Source organism: Gallus gallus, chromosome 12 (assembly GCF_016699485.2).
Source record: "Gallus gallus isolate bGalGal1 chromosome 12, bGalGal1.mat.broiler.GRCg7b, whole genome shotgun sequence".
NCBI lineage: Eukaryota > Metazoa > Chordata > Aves > Galliformes > Phasianidae > Gallus > Gallus gallus.
Genome location: NC_052543.1, coordinates 6,262,966 through 6,279,830, shown reverse-complemented (window position 1 = coordinate 6,279,830; position 16,865 = coordinate 6,262,966). Strand labels below are relative to the sequence as shown.

General features: G+C 42.5%; 2 long non-coding RNA genes and 3 other non-coding genes across 9 annotated transcripts in view; 4 read left to right on the top strand and 1 right to left on the bottom strand.

The window, feature by feature from the left end:
* The first annotated feature begins 235 nt into the window (after window positions 1-235).
* Window positions 236-16,859, top strand: LOC121106652. Of its 3 annotated transcripts, XR_005839392.2 has the most exons (3): window positions 236-317; window positions 645-745; window positions 2,140-16,859. It is a non-coding gene; the product is annotated as an uncharacterized LOC121106652 (long non-coding RNA). The 3 variants fall into 3 exon arrangements; XR_005839391.2 differs by having other exon boundaries at window positions 645-16,859; XR_006931347.1 differs by having other exon boundaries at window positions 236-470; window positions 645-16,859.
* Window positions 2,901-16,865, bottom strand: part of LOC112533383 — a 212,600-nt gene continuing 198,635 nt past the window's right edge. For all 3 annotated transcript variants that reach the window (XR_003077508.3, XR_003077511.3, XR_005839397.2), the window contains exons 4-5: window positions 5,841-15,476; window positions 2,901-5,031 (exon numbers count right to left, since the gene is read on the bottom strand). This is a non-coding gene — a long non-coding RNA (uncharacterized LOC112533383). The remainder of the gene's footprint in view (window positions 5,032-5,840; window positions 15,477-16,865) is intronic.
* On the top strand, window positions 8,019-8,108 carry MIRLET7F2 (microRNA let-7f-2). The gene has a single exon (NR_031458.1). It is a non-coding gene; the product is annotated as a microRNA let-7f-2 (primary transcript).
* Window positions 8,447-8,533, top strand: MIRLET7F1 (microRNA let-7f-1). The gene has a single exon (NR_031457.1). It is a non-coding gene; the product is annotated as a microRNA let-7f-1 (primary transcript).
* On the top strand, window positions 9,475-9,577 carry MIRLET7D (microRNA let-7d). The gene has a single exon (NR_031456.1). It is a non-coding gene; the product is annotated as a microRNA let-7d (primary transcript).

Sequence of the window (16,865 nt, the reverse complement as noted above, 5' to 3'; positions counted from 1 at the left end):
GAGTGCCCCGATGCCGCCTCCAATAAATGGCGGAGGGAGGCGGGTCCCTTTTTCCCGTCACCCAATGAAAAAAGACCATTCCGGGTGGAGGCGGTGCCGTGCGGCCCCAGGCCCAATGAGAGCGAGAGAGAGAAGATGATGGACGAATAGTCCCCCTACCCGGATGCGTCCGTGGGCGGCGCTTCTCGCCCGTCGGCCAATGGGGCTGACGGCGCGGGGCGCGTCGCGCCTTCCCGTGGTGCCGCGCGGCGAGCGGCGGCAGGAGCGGCCGCGACTCCATCCGGGTCTCGGCGCGGTTGCGGGTCACCCTGCGGCAGGTAACGGGCGCGGCCCTGGCTCCGCGCGGGCGGGCGGTGAGCTGCGGGCAGCCCGGGCTCGGACACGGCGGGAGGAGGAAGAGAAGGAGGGAACTGGACCTCATCCCGCTGCGGGCCCGCCCCGACCCCTCTGCTCGCCGCGCGGCCCCGAGAGTGGGTGCTGCCCAGGGGTGCGGGTTACGGGAGGGGCGCGGCAGGAGGCGCTGTGCGGTCGTCGCCGCCGCGCGGGACCCTCACATCGTCGGTCCCCGGGCGCCACGGGCGGTTTATTTATCGTAATGGAGGCGTTTTTATTCCCCTTTTCCCTCCCCCTCCCTCTCTCCTCAGACTAACTTGAAGGTCCGGAAGTGCCGCCCCCGAGCGCTCCTGATTGGCGGCCCGGCCGCGCCGCCCGCCGGGGATAGGCTGCGGATGCCGTCAGCGCCGGGGTACGTCACTTCCGCTAGCAAGTGTGTGGGCCGCGGAGACCTTGGCCTCGGGGGGGCCCGGGCCGTGCGGGGAGCGGGCGGTCGGGGCCCGGCGCGCTCAGGGGAGGCGGCTCAGGGCTGCAGTGCGCCGCGGGCAACGTTCCTCAAGCGGCGGGAAGGGGCGCGTGGCCATACGGCAGCCACATGGCGGCGGAACTCCTCGGTCGGGTCAGGGCGGAACGGCGGCCGACCCCGCGCTGGTAGTGGGCTTACAGAGCCTAACCGCGCCGCGGGCCGGGGGGAGACGCGGCACCCTGCCCGGCCAGTGGGCCTCACTGCTGGGTTGGGAGTGGGGACTCAGCCCGGTGCGGGAGGTTACGTTCAGCCCCGTTGATAGATCTGCCTTCTGCACATCTTTTGTGCCTCTCTTTAATCGCACTGTTAACGGGCAGCTGTCTGCATAACAAAAGCAGTAGTGGAGAAACTGCCTCACTTCAAACACACACAGTGGTCCTGCTGAATGGTACCTGACAGCGTGGGGTCAATGCCAGTGCATATCTGAACCTGGGAAAATGGGTCTGTCAGAACCCATAATGTTTCTTAGCAATATTTAACGAGTAGGGTGTCCATCCCACTCTCCAAGTAGGTGAGCAGCTCCCAGGGCCCCATGCCCCATGTGGCACTGCTGTGGGACAGCCGCAGCTCCCTGGGCTCATTGCAGCTGCCGCTCCAACCCCTGCAGCCTTTCTCCAGTACTCAGCTTTCAAGAGGAGGTTTAATAACTTTTTTTTGGCCCTATAGTAGCTGTCTTCGTGAAAAGGACCTTATTAATTAGCGGTATTGGGGTTGATATTTTTATAAATCTGTTCACCAAATATCTTAAAATGCAAAAGTGATGCATATGGTCATACTAGGAATTTGCTTTACATAAGATCAGAGACTTGGCAGAAGGAAACAGACACATCATCCCATTACTTTGTCTATTACTACTACCAAGCAGTATCCTTATTTTCACTTTCCTTTGGATAAATGCCTTCTGTATTTTCCTCTGTTGGCAGTGGAAGCATCATTTCATTTGCAGTTAAAAGGCTCCCGTGATCTATAGGAAGCAACAGATGTCAAATTGTTTTGTCAGTTAATAACACAACACTGCATTGCTGGAAATGTTCTGATGTGTACTAACTTGAATGTTTGCTGAATTGGTGTAATTATTAGTTATGTTAACGTGCAACCTTTATGCAAAACAAGCTGCCTGTAACATGCTGTTAATAGATGAGAGGGCTCTCTTAATTGCTGTTCCGTGGAGAAAAACAACCATTACTAAATGTTTTGGTAAGTTCAAATGTTGCCAATAAGTATCAGTCAGTTTTCGTCTTCAAAAAACAATCCTATATTTCTTCCACTTTTCCTTTCAGTTATCTGCATTTTGATAAACTGACTGAGGTTGCTGGAACAAAAGCATTGCCTGCTTACTAATGTGGCATGTCCTAAGAGGCACTGATCTGGTGAATAAATACATGTGCGTTTATTGGTAAATAAAATGCACATTCCTGTTTGAAGCAGGATCAGACAACTGGAGTGATGGTTTCTATTGCCATATGGTTCTCAATGCGTTTCGCATTTGGAGCCGTAGCTAAACTGCAGTATGCTCATATCCATGTTTCTGCTGCCAGCGTACTGATTGACAAACGTAGTATTCAAAAGGATTTGTGAAAATAAGACATCACAGTGCAGTTGTTTCCCTTACTCCACTGCGTTACCTCATGTTGCTCAGTCTCCTGCCAGATCTGTACCCTACTGTATGCTACATCCTTAGTGTACGCTGAATCTGAAAGATGAAAACCTGATTTTTCTGTCATGTCACAGAATCTTGCATTCACATCTGCAGAAGATGAGTTCAGACTGCACATTACACAGTTTTCTGTTGCATTTTCAGTATACTCCCAACATCATTTACACAGATCTGTGAGTCTTTGCGTGCAGGTATACGCACCCATAAAGTATTTGTAAAAGCTTAGAAGCCTCAGGAGACTTTTCTTTCCATTCTGCTTTGTTAAGTGAAATAGTGCAGGTGTTTTGCTCTGTTGTAGTCATGCAGTAGGAAATAAGAAACCCTGGCTTCTGCTCTTCAGCACTTAATTATGCACTGATTTTGACACTCTGCATGGTCGTCTTCTTTTTCCTCCTTTTTTTTGGTTTCTATCAAACACCAAACAGTTTAAAAAACAACACCAGGAATCTCACTGGAGCAGTGTTGGGTTTATGGGCATAACAAGAGGCAATTTCTAAACGATAAGTAACTGAAATGCATCAATAGGGCTTAGTTTTGAATAGCAGAGAAGGGGTTAAATTTAGAATAGAATACGTAGCATTCATCTGTGTAGTTTGCTTTGAGAACTAAAGAATGAATGCTCACTTAGATGCAGATAGTTTAATATTAACGTGAAAACTGAGTACATGCAGAGGAAGTTGCTCCAATTTGCATTCCTGTCATTCTTTGCTCACGTTCAAAATTATTAATCATGATCACATACTTTACTTTTCTGCAGGAGATGTGCTTCATTCCATGCATGAGTGGGCAGTAGTGACTCCTAATTTCTTTCAAGCCGTGTTTCTGGAGATTTATATTCCTTCTGTAACGACGTGGTCAGAAAAATAAATGAAAATCAAACATAATAACTGCAAATGGAACAAACCAGTAATATTTCACGTTATAATTAGTCGAAACCAGGCTGCTTTATCTTAAAGCAATTACATGTAAGTGGGATGTAGGTTTTTGGAAAAAGCTTGGCATTTCTGGCAGAGACACGAGATAAAGGCATCGCTGATGACACTCAGAGGTATTAATGTAGTGGACACTCAGCCCTGCCAGCTGCATGCATTTCGGTGCTGCTCATATTTGGAGTTAAAGCCTATCTGTGATTTGTATGGCGCGCACTTTTACACTTACTCCAATGTATTGCTGCTAAATTGACTACAGTGTCCAAATAAATACTAAAAATTAGATACATACATACCAAATAAATACTAATAATACTAAGTTTTAAGGTTTTGGGCTTAAGCAGATGACTCTTAGAAAGGCTTCTGGCCTTCATCACCACATCTTATGTTCTAATTAAAGCATGTTTGCTTTCTTGCATGGGGCCTATTTTCACTGTAGGTGAATTTGTTTGGCACAAAGGAAAAAAAGAAACTCATCTGGTTTAGTCCTAACCATCACACACGATTTTTGTTTGTTTTAACCTTAAAGCTTCATCTTTTCTGCTGTACTTAATTTTATCCACTGAGATTTTTAAAGTTGAATTTAAACATGAGAGTGAAATAGTCTTTGGTAACAAGCTGTTTACAAATGGTTGCCAAATGGTCTTTTTGTTGAAGGATGTACTGCAGCATTATATACCTCAAATTGATGCATCTGTTTATCTCCACACCACGTAACAACAGATGTCAGTAAAGCACAGTTAGGATAAGAAGTGTTGCTTCTACAAACACCCTTTCAGCTTCGGGTTATTAATTCTGTGCTGCAAAATTGACAAAATCAAGTGGGAGGATAAAACATCCATCTTTTAGGGTCACACTGAAACAAAATGGGACTTTGATTACTTTCACAAAGTCACATTTTGTCCCTTCCACGCTGTAAGGGTGGCTTGAGCTATTTTTCCTTCTGTTTCACAGGTTACAGACTGATTAAGAATGCTGGTGGTGTACTGTGTGCTACTAAATGAGAACGTGTAAACGCCAGCAGTTTTTTTCCCTATACAGTTTAGAACTGTTTCAGAGGTTTCAAATACATACAGTAGCTCAGGAAACTCATGGGAAGCACTCTTCAGAAAGGCAGCGCCTCTTTAGGTTCTACTTTGTCACTTCTCTTGGATGCTCAGTAGGAATGAGGCTCCATCAAGATGAGCACAGTATTAAAGGAAAGTACAATCCAAAACTGAATTGAGAATAGAAAGAGTTCTTAACTCACACTGACTAAAGCTTTTGTTTCAGTAATTACGTGATCTTAGACTCTTCTGGAAGGAGTGATGAGATATGGACGTAGTGTGTGACAGCAGTATAGGGGCAGCCGAGGGGAAGCAACGTGGAGGATAATTAAGTTTGCATCAATCACAGTGTTGTGCCTGCAATCCCCCAACACCCCCAGTCAAAAAAAAAAGCAAGTTTGCAGGTCTGCACGTACTCACTGTGGAAGGTGGGTGTGTGGGGTCTTCACAGGGGGCTGGAGGAGGTGGCAGAAATTCCCTCACCAAAAGTGGCAGTGGGAGTCCAAGTACAGCTCCAGTGCAGGTGACGCTACTGAAATTCTGGGGCAGAAGCATCAGAAGTTGGTGTTAGTGCTTGCAATGTGAATGCTAGAGCTCCACCGTGTGGTTACAGCTGTGCACTGTGCACAGGCTGGGCCCTCAGCCCCGGGCTGCAGTGGCCAGATCAATGGAGGAAATATTGGCAGTGAACTCGGGCAGCTTCATTCGATGCTCCACGATAGCTGCACAATTACAGTGCCATTTGCTTCACTTCTACTGCTTTGCAGATTTTTAAATACAGGCAATGTGGTGACTGGAAAAAACTACTTTGAACACAGCAGTTGATAAGGAAAACAAATGCATATTTCTTAAAACACAAAAAATCATGAAGTCTGTACTGCTAAAGCACTGAGCGTGCTGGTGGTGGCACAAACAGCTGTGCTGTACTCAGGCAGGATATCACCAGCATGGTGACTTCGGTGCAAGGATGTATGCCATAGCAGATTCACACACAGCTGAGAAGATACCAAATGAGGGAGGCTGTGCCAGGAGTATAATTTATCAGGCATGCGGTACATCAAGCTTCTCTGCCCAGGTGTGCCAGGAATGCGTAATGTGTAACATCAGGGAAGCCTGGCAGAGCTCATTCCTTGAAAGGACAATGCAACTTAGGTGAGACTGTTTTTAGAAGCTGTTAGAAATAACCATTACCTGCAGAACTGGTGTGAAGCACAGCACTGCTGGGCTAGGCTTTGTATGAATGTCACACAACGCCTTCAAGAGACAGCTTGGGCTAGGATTTTTGATTCTTTTACTTCTATACCTTTCTATTATTAAACAGAATAATAAAAAAGATAGTAAGTACCTACCAGAGTAATGTACCATCAATAAAACTGCTTTTCTTCTGTAGCTAAAAAGCAGGATACGTGATGATCTCTCCCAAGGTGTATTTGTTGCAGAATGAGGTTTTCCTGGTGCCCTGTGTGCACTTCACCATCGATCTCAAGCCAGACTGTTGCATAGAACCACAAGGTAACAATTGGATGTCATTCAAAATATTTTTTCAAGGACATTTTTGACCTTAAGTAAGAGAGAGCCCTTCCAGACCTGTAATAGATGAAAGGCTCATGTTTCTGGAAACCAAAAGCAGACAAATGCTTCAGGAGCTGCACGTACCTAACAGGAAAGTCTCACGGTGGCAGTAGAAAATAGGTTAGAATTTCCTGTAACAGAACTTAATTGAGAAGTCCTCCTGTCAGTAGCAATAATAACATTAAAAGCTGTTTAGGCTTTTAGTTCACGCCATCTAGGGGTGGCAAAATGCTACAGATTAGAATCTGTTCTGTAATCTTAGCGTCCTCCTGGGTTCATTTTAAAACAGGAAACTCAAAAGTATCCTATGTATTTTATAAGTTTTACATTCTTTTAAGTACCTCTTTTTTTTTGTACAGTAACATCTATTTAGTTTTTCCAAAGCACTTAAAACATTTTCAGCACATTGGAGAAGCAGCAGCTTCATCTTAAAGATCGACCTGAATTGAAATGTCTTGGACTTCATGGATAAATGACAAACTGAAAACAGCAAGCCAGCGCTCTCTGTAGCAAGGCTGGCTGGGCAGAGGCTCAGCAGTGCCTCTCCCATGGAGGAATGGGCTCCTTGCATGAACTCTGCTCAGCTGGGGAAGGTTGGCATGTAGGAATAAGGAACTGTGAAAGGACTGTCAGCATCCTTACCAAATATTTGCTTGACAGCAGGATGGCTAACTGAGCTAATTCAAAGGATGCGATACGTGCCAGTGCTTCCCTGTCATTTGCCTTTGTCCCAGTGCTACTGTTGTAATTTATTTGTGTTTTGTAGGACCAACTGCTTATGTCCATCTGTGCATGCTAAAGCACACATTCTGATCTGTGAGTGGTTACAAGCAAGACTTTAAGTGTGATTCACCAAAATTTGTCATCAATATTTGTACAAAGGATTCTGGAGTAAAGCTCTGAGGGGGCTGGAGAGTACTTCTATTTTTTTCTCTGTTCAAGGAATAACGTCATCCCTTTGTATATTAATGCATTGGATCACGCGTTGTGTTTTTTGGCAAGGACATTAACATGCATTAGGAGCTCTTGTTCTATCAAGGCTTTGTTTGATGACTGGTCTGAAAACCTCAGCTCAGAATTGGGATGAAGTATGAGTACAACGTGTATTTAACGTTTGAAAATCTGTGCATTTCCGTAAACACTTTCAGCTATCTTATAAATTACATTGATAAAATGATGAGTTTTCCTCTTCAGCTCTGTTCTCAAGACGTCCTTGCTAAGAAGGGGACTGTAAGTCACATCAGTCTGGCAAGTATTTTGATTTCAATATTGTTAGACTTTTTAGCTTGAGGTCATGTTGAGCTCTGGTAACATAGAAATCAGCTTTAAAGCTCTATCAGGAGCAGTCAGAGGAGCCCAGTTGTTTCTGATCTAAAGGCAATGTATATTTTAAGTGGCCTTTTGGTAAGGCAGTTTAACAATTAATGTCGTATTATAAGACCTTAATAAGTTTATTTTTAATAATGTTTTTAAAATAGTGATTAAGTAGAATAAAAAACAGTGATTTCTTAAGAATTATAAATATTAGGGTCTTATACTGATCCATGTAAATCAGCTGCATGGTTATGGTCCTAGATTTTATTACTATTAACTTCTGAAGAAATGCAGATCTGCATATGATGTTTCTCATGGACATTTTCTTACAATTTCAGATAAGAGATGACATCTGTGGAACGCTAATAGTATTTTTCCTGTAACAGACAAGTTTAATGACTACAGTTGCTATGACTGCTGCAGCTTGCTAACTGTCTAAAGGTTAAATACATTAAGACCCAAACAGTTGGTAAACTTTTGAAACGAAGGAATCTTATCCTTACAGTAACATCATTGCATGAGTGGAGAGAGATGGGAATGTTTTTTTCCTGTGACCAGCATAGCACACTGTAAGTGCCTGCAGTTAGCTTAAGCTGTCTTTATTAAAGCACCATTCTTTGGACATCACCTCTGAAGATGCCTGCACTGTGGGATGAGGTAGTAGGTTGTATAGTTTTAGGGTCATACCCGCAACTGGGAGATAACTATACAATCTACTGTCTTTCCTAAAGCAGCAGAAAATCAACAACGGAGACCGTTCAGTTTTAAGCACAGTGTCAGATTGTCCCAAACTTCTGTACTCGGAGTGTTTATTATAGCAGGCAAATATTTCTGCAACGCCTACAGGTAATTACTTCTGGATTTTTTCTAATTCTCTACATTAATTTATCTTCTCTAAGGATAACACGTAAGAACAGATTGATTCCTTTAAGGTGGGGTAATCGAATACAAACGGTTGATGTTCTAATAAGTTGTGTTAACACTGCTAACTGAAGCATCAAATATTAATACTCGAGAATGAGACTGTGGTTAGCTACTTCAGCAAAGAGCTTAAGTACATGCTTCTCTGTCAGAGTGAGGTAGTAGATTGTATAGTTGTAGGGTAGTTATTTTACCCTGTTCAGGAGATAACTATACAATCTATTGCCTTCCCTGAGGAGTAAAACAAACTGCGGTCCTTTGCTGTTGTTTGTTTCCACATTGAGTAAAAGTTTACTTGTCAGATAAGTTTAGGGTTGGAGAGTGTCACATTAATCCTGTAAATTCTGTCCTTAATTAACGATCAGTTTGAATGGTGCAAATCCCAAACCTTATGGAACTAATACAACTTTTCTTTCAAGGTGAGTGGCACAGCACTGTCTGGACATCAACAATGCATCTCTTATAGATACAGAACTGAATACACCATAGACTGGAAATCATTCTAAAACGATTTGGTTTTGAACCTAAAAGTAGTCTTGGCTCAAGCTTATACATGGTGACATAAACTGTTTTAATTTCTGTAATACATTAACATTCCATCACTGTTCTGTAGAAGCTGGGAGACTTACAGTCATACTTCATTAATACGCCTGCTTATTTTTCTCTAGCTCTTCTAGCCAGAGAGACTTAAACAATGTAATACAAAGATTAAAGTGTTGAATGGCCAAAATTGATCCCTTCAACTGTTTAGGAGAATGTAAAGCTATGAAATTTGAGTGCTCAAGATCCAGAATTGTAACTTCTGTCTGAAGAGGTTACTGATTTTATAAGAAGGCATTTAAAGATTGTGTTCTTTATACCCCATTAGCGCTAGGTGTACCCCCATCTAGCTGCTTCTGCCCTAGGGTGACCACCTAACATCTTCCTATAACAACAAGGAACAAAAAGCATGAAAACATTCTGATGACTGAAAGTTTAGCGTAGTAAGAGTGAAAATGGAGCCATTAATGAGTACTTAAGCCAGGAGTGTTACTGGTTAACCACTTATTAAACAGTGCTAACTGTAAACTTCTAGTACATGCCCTGGCCTAAAAATGCAGAAGACCAAAAGCAGCTGGTAAGCTAAGCTGGCTTCACAGAGCAGCTGCTAAGCAAGAAGAACTGCAGAAAGGAAGCATTGGGCTCCTAGGAAGAGGTAGTGGGTTGCATAGTTTTAGGGCAGGGATTTTGCTCACAAGGAGGTAACTATACAACCTGCTGCCTTTCTTAGGGCTTTATTATAACACCAGGACCATTTTGGCTCCATCCTAACCTCTGCAGCTTTGGTATGTGAAGAGAAGTGAAGCTGTTTCTAAGCATATTGAGGTTTAATGAAACTGGTGTCTCAGCAAATTTGGTACAGACTTGAGCATAGTACTATTAACTGGAATTTGGTATTGTGAAATGCTGCATTTCAGGGCACACATGTCATTTTGTTGACATTGGTGTTGTGATAACTTACAAAGATACTGAAGAAAAATTCCAAGAGTAAGATCAGATTCCCTACAATTAGGATGGAGGTGTTACATACTTCTTAACGTTCAGTTAAGTACTAATGCTACATACTTACAAACAGGCGGCTATAATGCACCTTCCTTTGGCTTTGTGAAGTTTCCAAGGATCAACTTAAAACTCACCTGAAAGCTGGTGGGTTCCTGCAGGCAGGAATAGGTTCTCCCAAAAAGTCATGCTCTGTCATGGAATACTTGCAGTCCTACAGGAGCATTTTCAAAGTGAATGACTGCACATCTGCTGTGGGGTTGTATGTTGAGAAGTAGATAATCCTTTCATGTAATTACAGTGCAGTACCACCATTGTTCTGGTAGGGCTTCATCCAGATGTGCTCTGCTGTGGGATACAGAGACCCTTAACTGCTGATCAACTTGGAAGATTAATGCTTTATGCTTACAGCAGCCAGTTTTTAGAGTTCTGGCAAGACAGAATCCTAGATATTATAAACATACTTAGTATGTTAATGGAAATTGTCTATTCATTGAAGTGTACACACTTGATTTACTCAATAAAAGAATTTTATGCAACTCCTATGGTGAATTGACTTTACTTTCTACAAAATAAGGAAGTGAATTTTACAGGAAAACACCGCTCAGACTACTGAAGTGAAATCAAGACCATATTAAAAGAAGTTTTAACAGTAATTAGTGTAAAAAATCCCACTGTAAATTGTGATTTTTGATATGAGACATCACTGATGGGAGACGAGGGGAATCCTTACTTACAACTTTACTGTTGAATGCATAGGAATTCTGCTTACTCCAGAGCTGTTATCTGAGCATAAGTTCTAATTGTTGCTCACGAACGTAGACTTTTGAGAAGGTGAGCTCTTCTCTTGACTACACCTTGATTTTTGCATACAGTTGGTAAGGCATCAGCAGGTACTATTTAGGGAGGGAAATGGATACCCTGAAGTTTCAGTTTTTGCAGTATTAAAACGCCTTAAAAGCTTCAGCACACTGAACACTGATCTGTGTATAAGGTGTATGCTTATGAAAGACTTAAATAATCAAATCAGTGCTAGCAACTGCAACACTGCATGCTATGTTATTAAAGCCTGTGTTAGGGAAGAACTATAACTAGATGAAAACCAGCAGCTACATAGGCCTGTTAATGTTCAGTTTGGTATAATATGCAAGTTTTAGGCTTGATGTGCACATATCTGTCCTGTGAATATAACATTTCATGTTACTGTCAGTGCTGCTGGCTCTCTTTTAACAGTATACGTTTGAAGACAAAAAGTACACGTAGCTTTTAATTTATTAGTTTGACTGAAGTTGTAAACATCTCAACATTGAAAAAAGGCACCTGATCAGAAAATGTTAAAAACAGAACCCCTCTTCATGGACTCCCAAGTGCTATTTAGGTAAAAGTACCTGAATTTTGGGATTAGTATCTCCATATGCTTTCAGTGTACTGTAAGCAGATGGTGGAAAGAGATACTGCCATGTCATATACGGTCCCTCTTATATAACATAAGCAGCCTTAAGGAAGGCAGCTAATACTCAGTTCATCATTATTCTTTTAAAACAGTTCATTAGTTCTTGATTTAAGGATGCTAACCCCTGCCCCTCATCTGCTCAGTAGGGGCTGTCTCACCCACGGCAGGTGCAGGCATTTCCTCCATTGTAATTCGAAGCAGCTTGACTAAGTGACAAGGCTTGAACTAGAAAGGAATTACGCTGTGGTTCAGCTCTCATGTAACAATCAGATTATTTCTTACCTTGATGATCTGCAGGTTCCACCCTGTAAATGGTATCTGCTTAGCAGAGCACATGATTTGTTTGCCTTTTTCCACATGGATATCCAGTGAGGGGTCCAAGGATGAGGTGGTAGTGCAGAAAGAATCCTTCCGCTCAAGAAACAGTAGCTAAAGAATGCATAGCAAACAGCAGAAAAGTCTGCAGTAACAGTAGAGACATGTTTACCACCCATACCGAAGCAGTTTTGTCATGGTGGTCTTGGAAACATTCCAGTAGAGCTCTGAAAATAGAATATAGCTGCTGTGGTGATCCACATCCCAGGAGAATTGTTTGTGTTCCCTGCCTCTCCATGCAGGAAGGTGAGCTTGGACATCTTCCTGGTAGAATGCAACCCGACACCTGCTGAGATTTTCTATACCAGAAAACATGACTAGCAAACACTTTCATTTCTAGAGAGACTTTGGGCACTTAGTGCCACATTCACAGCCTATGTACTTAATGCATTAAGAGTTACAGTTGCTGTGCTGCCTTACAGACGTAGGATTGGGGCAGACACCATATTAAAATAGTGTTGCCACAAGAATTACTGAGATTTCTGCATAGCTTTTAGATAACAAAGCTCCTAAGGAGCATATTCCACCATACGATAGTCTTACTATAGCTTGAAAGGTGTTCTCTGCTAGTTTGTGTGGCTGGCAAAGGTTTACATACTTAACCATTGGTTTTCCTTTGTGCTTCTGTATTTGACCTCCTTCCAACCAGAGGGAACAGATGCAAGGAAAAACCTTTACAGAGAGATGTTAGCAACTTGCACTTAGAACTACCATATCATTTATATTTAGATTCCTGGACTGCTTGATCCAGTCATTTGCAATGCCATGTCATCCTTACACCAAAAAGCAGCTCTTGCTGCCTTTGGGCAAGCAGCAGGCTGGACTCAGTAATAGGTGCATACAGGTAGTCCATCATCTCTTGGATTTACCAAGCAGTCTGTGTAAAATACCTGAGATATACATATATATCAGTGTATTTCAGACATCCTCTTTTTTTTTCCCATATATATGTATGGATATATATCCCTCATATATATATATATATATATATATATATATATATATATGTCTGAAATACACTGATTGAAACAGACAAGTATGCCAAGTTCAACTGAATATTAGTGGGTTCAGCTGGAACTCCCAAACCATGTCACTCAGCTCCAGAAGCATCAGTGCCAGGTGTGGCTTTCAGACCTCTGCTAAGGTTTAAGGGCCCCAGCAGACGATACAGCTGGATTCAGTCCAGAAAGCAGATTTCATTTAACAATCTGTTGTGTATTTTATGAAGTCATCTGTGAAGACGAGTTGTGACAGGAACTACTGGAAGCATCAGATGGCAGTGCATGTTTTGTTGCAATACAATAAATGAGATTTGTTCTTACTGCATGTACAGTGTTACTGGAATTTTGTTTTTTGACAGTTAAACCCGCAACATGAAGAGAGCTCATACACATCAGAAATAAGATGCTGCTATTTTGAAGATTACTGAAATACAAAGTTGTTACAAGTCATACTGCTTCTAAGGATTGTATTTTGAGGAATCAAAATGGTCCTATCTGATATAGAACTTAACTGAAAAAAAAAAATACTGCTTCTGGCACTGAAACCTTTATATATAATTGAGCTGATTATTTAAACAATAAAACCAGAGCAGAGAAGGATCAAAGTTGCAATTGCAAATCCCAGTTCTATCAAGGGAGTTCACATCGCCTTACACTTAATGTAACGCAATGGAAAGCACAGCAGCAGCACCACAGTAGCAAAGTCCTAGGCTGTAACAACTAAGCACATGACCAAATGTCACAGCTGTAGACACAGAAACAAAGAAAAGACTCTGCTTACCTACAGAAAGCCTGAGGTAGACAGGAACCTCCAGCAAGATACCCTTGCCTCCACTGCCAAGCCTTAAATGACCTCCGGGAAGAGGTGGATCCTGGCTCCATCCCTTCCAGTCACTCAGGTGCACTGCATTGCATTGCATACACCTGAGCTTCCCTGGGTTGGTCCTGCCTTCCCACCAGGTGCTCAATCACTGGTTCAGGCTGTGACAGCATTTCTGCTACACTTACCTTTTTGCATTGCCTTAAGAATTTATTACTCCCTTCAGTAGAGTACCTTTGGAGATGTATGTCATCAGTAGGTGAAAGAGCACTGCGTTGATCCCAGCAGCCTGCAATGCTGTAACACACGAAGCCTGATGCACAACTGGAACCTTCTGTGGCTCTTGCAGAGCTGCCTAAAATGAGGAAGGATGAGTGCAGAGAAGCAGAGGGATGAAGAAGAAAGAGACGTAGTATGAACTTCCCAGTAAAAAGAAGTTTCAAAACAATGTCAAATAGTACTTTTTCGACTGACTTTCTTCTCATTTAAGCTGTGATTGATGCTTCTAAGACCTGGTCCATAAAACTGAAGTGCACCTTACACCAAAATAAGTACAAAGACTTTCCCTGATACATTACCTTTTATTTTTCTTTTTAATAAAAAGGATGTGAAGCTGGTTTTAGGGGTTGATGTAATGCCACCCTGGTTATTACTTCATCAGCTGGCATATGCTACCTAAATTGCTGTATAATTTATGCAGCAATGAAACAGGTGATGCACAGCTGCTGAAGCCAGTGCACAGAAAGATAGCACAGGACAGTCTTCCCTCAGTTCATGTTTTGAACAAATGCACTATCCCTCCATTTCCCTTTGCTGAGTCAAGTTAAAAGCAGCTACTGTGGAGAGTATAGGAGATCCCGCAGTTAATGCTACCACTGCAAAGCAAACAAGCAAAGTCAACATGTCTGAGTAGTCTCTTTCTGTTGCAGTGGTGGTGGCAGTGATCAGAACAGTATTTCTGCTGTTCAGACCATCTCCACTTCAGCACTGATGGTGCAGTAACACTGGAGATGCCGTTCTGATACAATAGTTTTGCACCAATTGGTGTATTCTACTGCTGATACTTTCAATAAGTGAAATAGGAAGACAGAACTTTATCAGAGCAATGGCAAAACAAAACACTAAGGTAAGGTAATTAAAACAGTCGGAGCGCTAGACATGAGAATAAGTAATGAATAAATAAATACAGCATGAAATAACTAGAGTAGATGAGTATCTGAAGGGTGCAAAAGCAAGGAACACATTAATAGCATAGTTAGGATGCTATTACAAAAGTTCCATCTAAACTTTGGCTACAGACGTTTCAGCACTGAAGTGCATAAAGCTCTGTGCTTTGCATGGATGAACTGCCAGCAGCGAGCTTTGGAAGGCTGTCCTTTGACAGGAGCAGACATCTGATTCCTGATTCAGCTGAAGTCCATGGAAATCCTTAACCTGTGAGCAGGATTTCACACTGAGCACATTTGTACAAGTTACTGAAATACAGTACCCAACTAACTCATTATCATGTAAATCAGCATGGATAATGATGAAGTAAGAGATGATTAATAAGCATTGGCACATTTTTTTAACATTACTCACAGGTAGGAAAGCTTTGTTGTTTACTGAGTCAGTAGTTGAGCTGCAGGAAAGCAGCTGTGTGGGAAACGCAATGAGCTTCAGTTCTGCACTGTAACTCCTGCTGGACTTCGTCCCCACCGCGTTTCCATGACTCAGCGCACTCTGTGCTGTTCCAGAAATCCTAAAGCACAGCCAAGAAGTTCCTTCCAAAGATTACCTTGTTAAAGTGAAAATACCCGTCGTATCACCTGCCCTTCAGGTCTCAACTGACTGCAGGTTGTTGTATTGCAGGTCAGGGCAACACAGGAGTTTTCCAGTCGACTCTTAGCATACAGAAACCAAAATCGCTTCATCAGACTTCCCCTCTGCCTCTTCTGTGGGTTCTGCAGCAGCAATGTGGTCCCATGACATCCAGAGTCGATTTCTGGACCTACGTGAAGCACAACTATACATAAAGTGTTCTACCTTTCTCTGTCAGTTTGTTTCACTGCTGACTCACAGAAGGACATCCCCGGCGTTGTAAGACTGCATTTGTAGCCACCATGACAGCAGTCAAATCTGAGCTGCTCTTGGGTAGTATGTTGTAGTTGTAGGGTGCCTATTCTAAATGCCAGCATTCAGGAAGTAGTTTCCAAAAGTAAAAAGAAGTCTGAAGTGCTGATCAGCAAATTTGATACTGAGCAGTTTCCCTCACGGACACCAGTAGCGGGTCAATCACTGTGTGCTCCCTCCACAATCCAAAGTTTGTTCCACCAAATTCATCAACAGAAAATAATCAAAAGCTGCTCTTAGGTTTGGCACAGGTTCTTTGATGGATGACTACTAGACCTCTCCTTTGCAGAGAGCCCTCAGTAGAAGCCAGATGTGAATTGCCATAAAAACTCCACAATAATATAAAAAAAATATATAAAAAATTCTCCACAATCTCAGAACTGTTTAAAGATGTGGAGCACAGTATGTCTGAGCCCTTTAGATGCCATATTACTAAGCAATATTAAATGTCTATGTGTGTAATAGTTTCCCTCTCACGGTATTGCATTAAGGATGATCAGCAATTCAGACCTTGCTGTAGGTTCAAGAAACACATCTGCAACATTCATCATAGGTAATATTGTTGGTGTGCAGATAAGCAGCAGAATATTTTACCCAACTGTTCGTGATCAGGGAAGATGGGATAAAGACTAAAAATAATGCCATTTCTCCACCTCCATGGCTGACCCGATGAGATGTGCTCATGAGATAAGGCTTTGCATCATCGTTTATGTAAATGCCGTTCGCTGCTAAGGGAGTGATGCAGTTTGCTGCTTCATAGAGAAGAAGTCATCCAAGCGTAGTTCTATTTTTAGCTCTCTAAGGACATGGCACGCAAATGGCATTTTCCAGAGGTGATTTGTTTTGTTTCCAAGTTTCTGCTTATGGCCAAAGCTTGAAAAAGAACAGTATGGATTCGCAATCTAAATTCCTGTAGCAGCTGCACACAAAATCTCTCAGTGTTGCATTTCATACCTAACCTAAAACATACCTGTAGCTTCTGTTAATGTTAGACTTCGTTAGCTTGGTCAAAGATCTGTCCATTCCAACCAAGCATTTTGAAAACTGCTACCATGAGACAAGCAACCAAGTGAAACACTATTTCCTCTGCTGCCATATGACTCATTGGCATAGGGGTGCAGTCAGCTGGTGGCTGTCCTGATGCCTTTTGGTATTTCAGTTGAGGACAGTGGAGGTGATTCTTCTTATGTTTGTGTTCCTGAAATCAAGTCTGTGGTACCACAGACGTTCAGTGATGTGCCCATCCCTGGAGGTGCCCAAGGCCAGG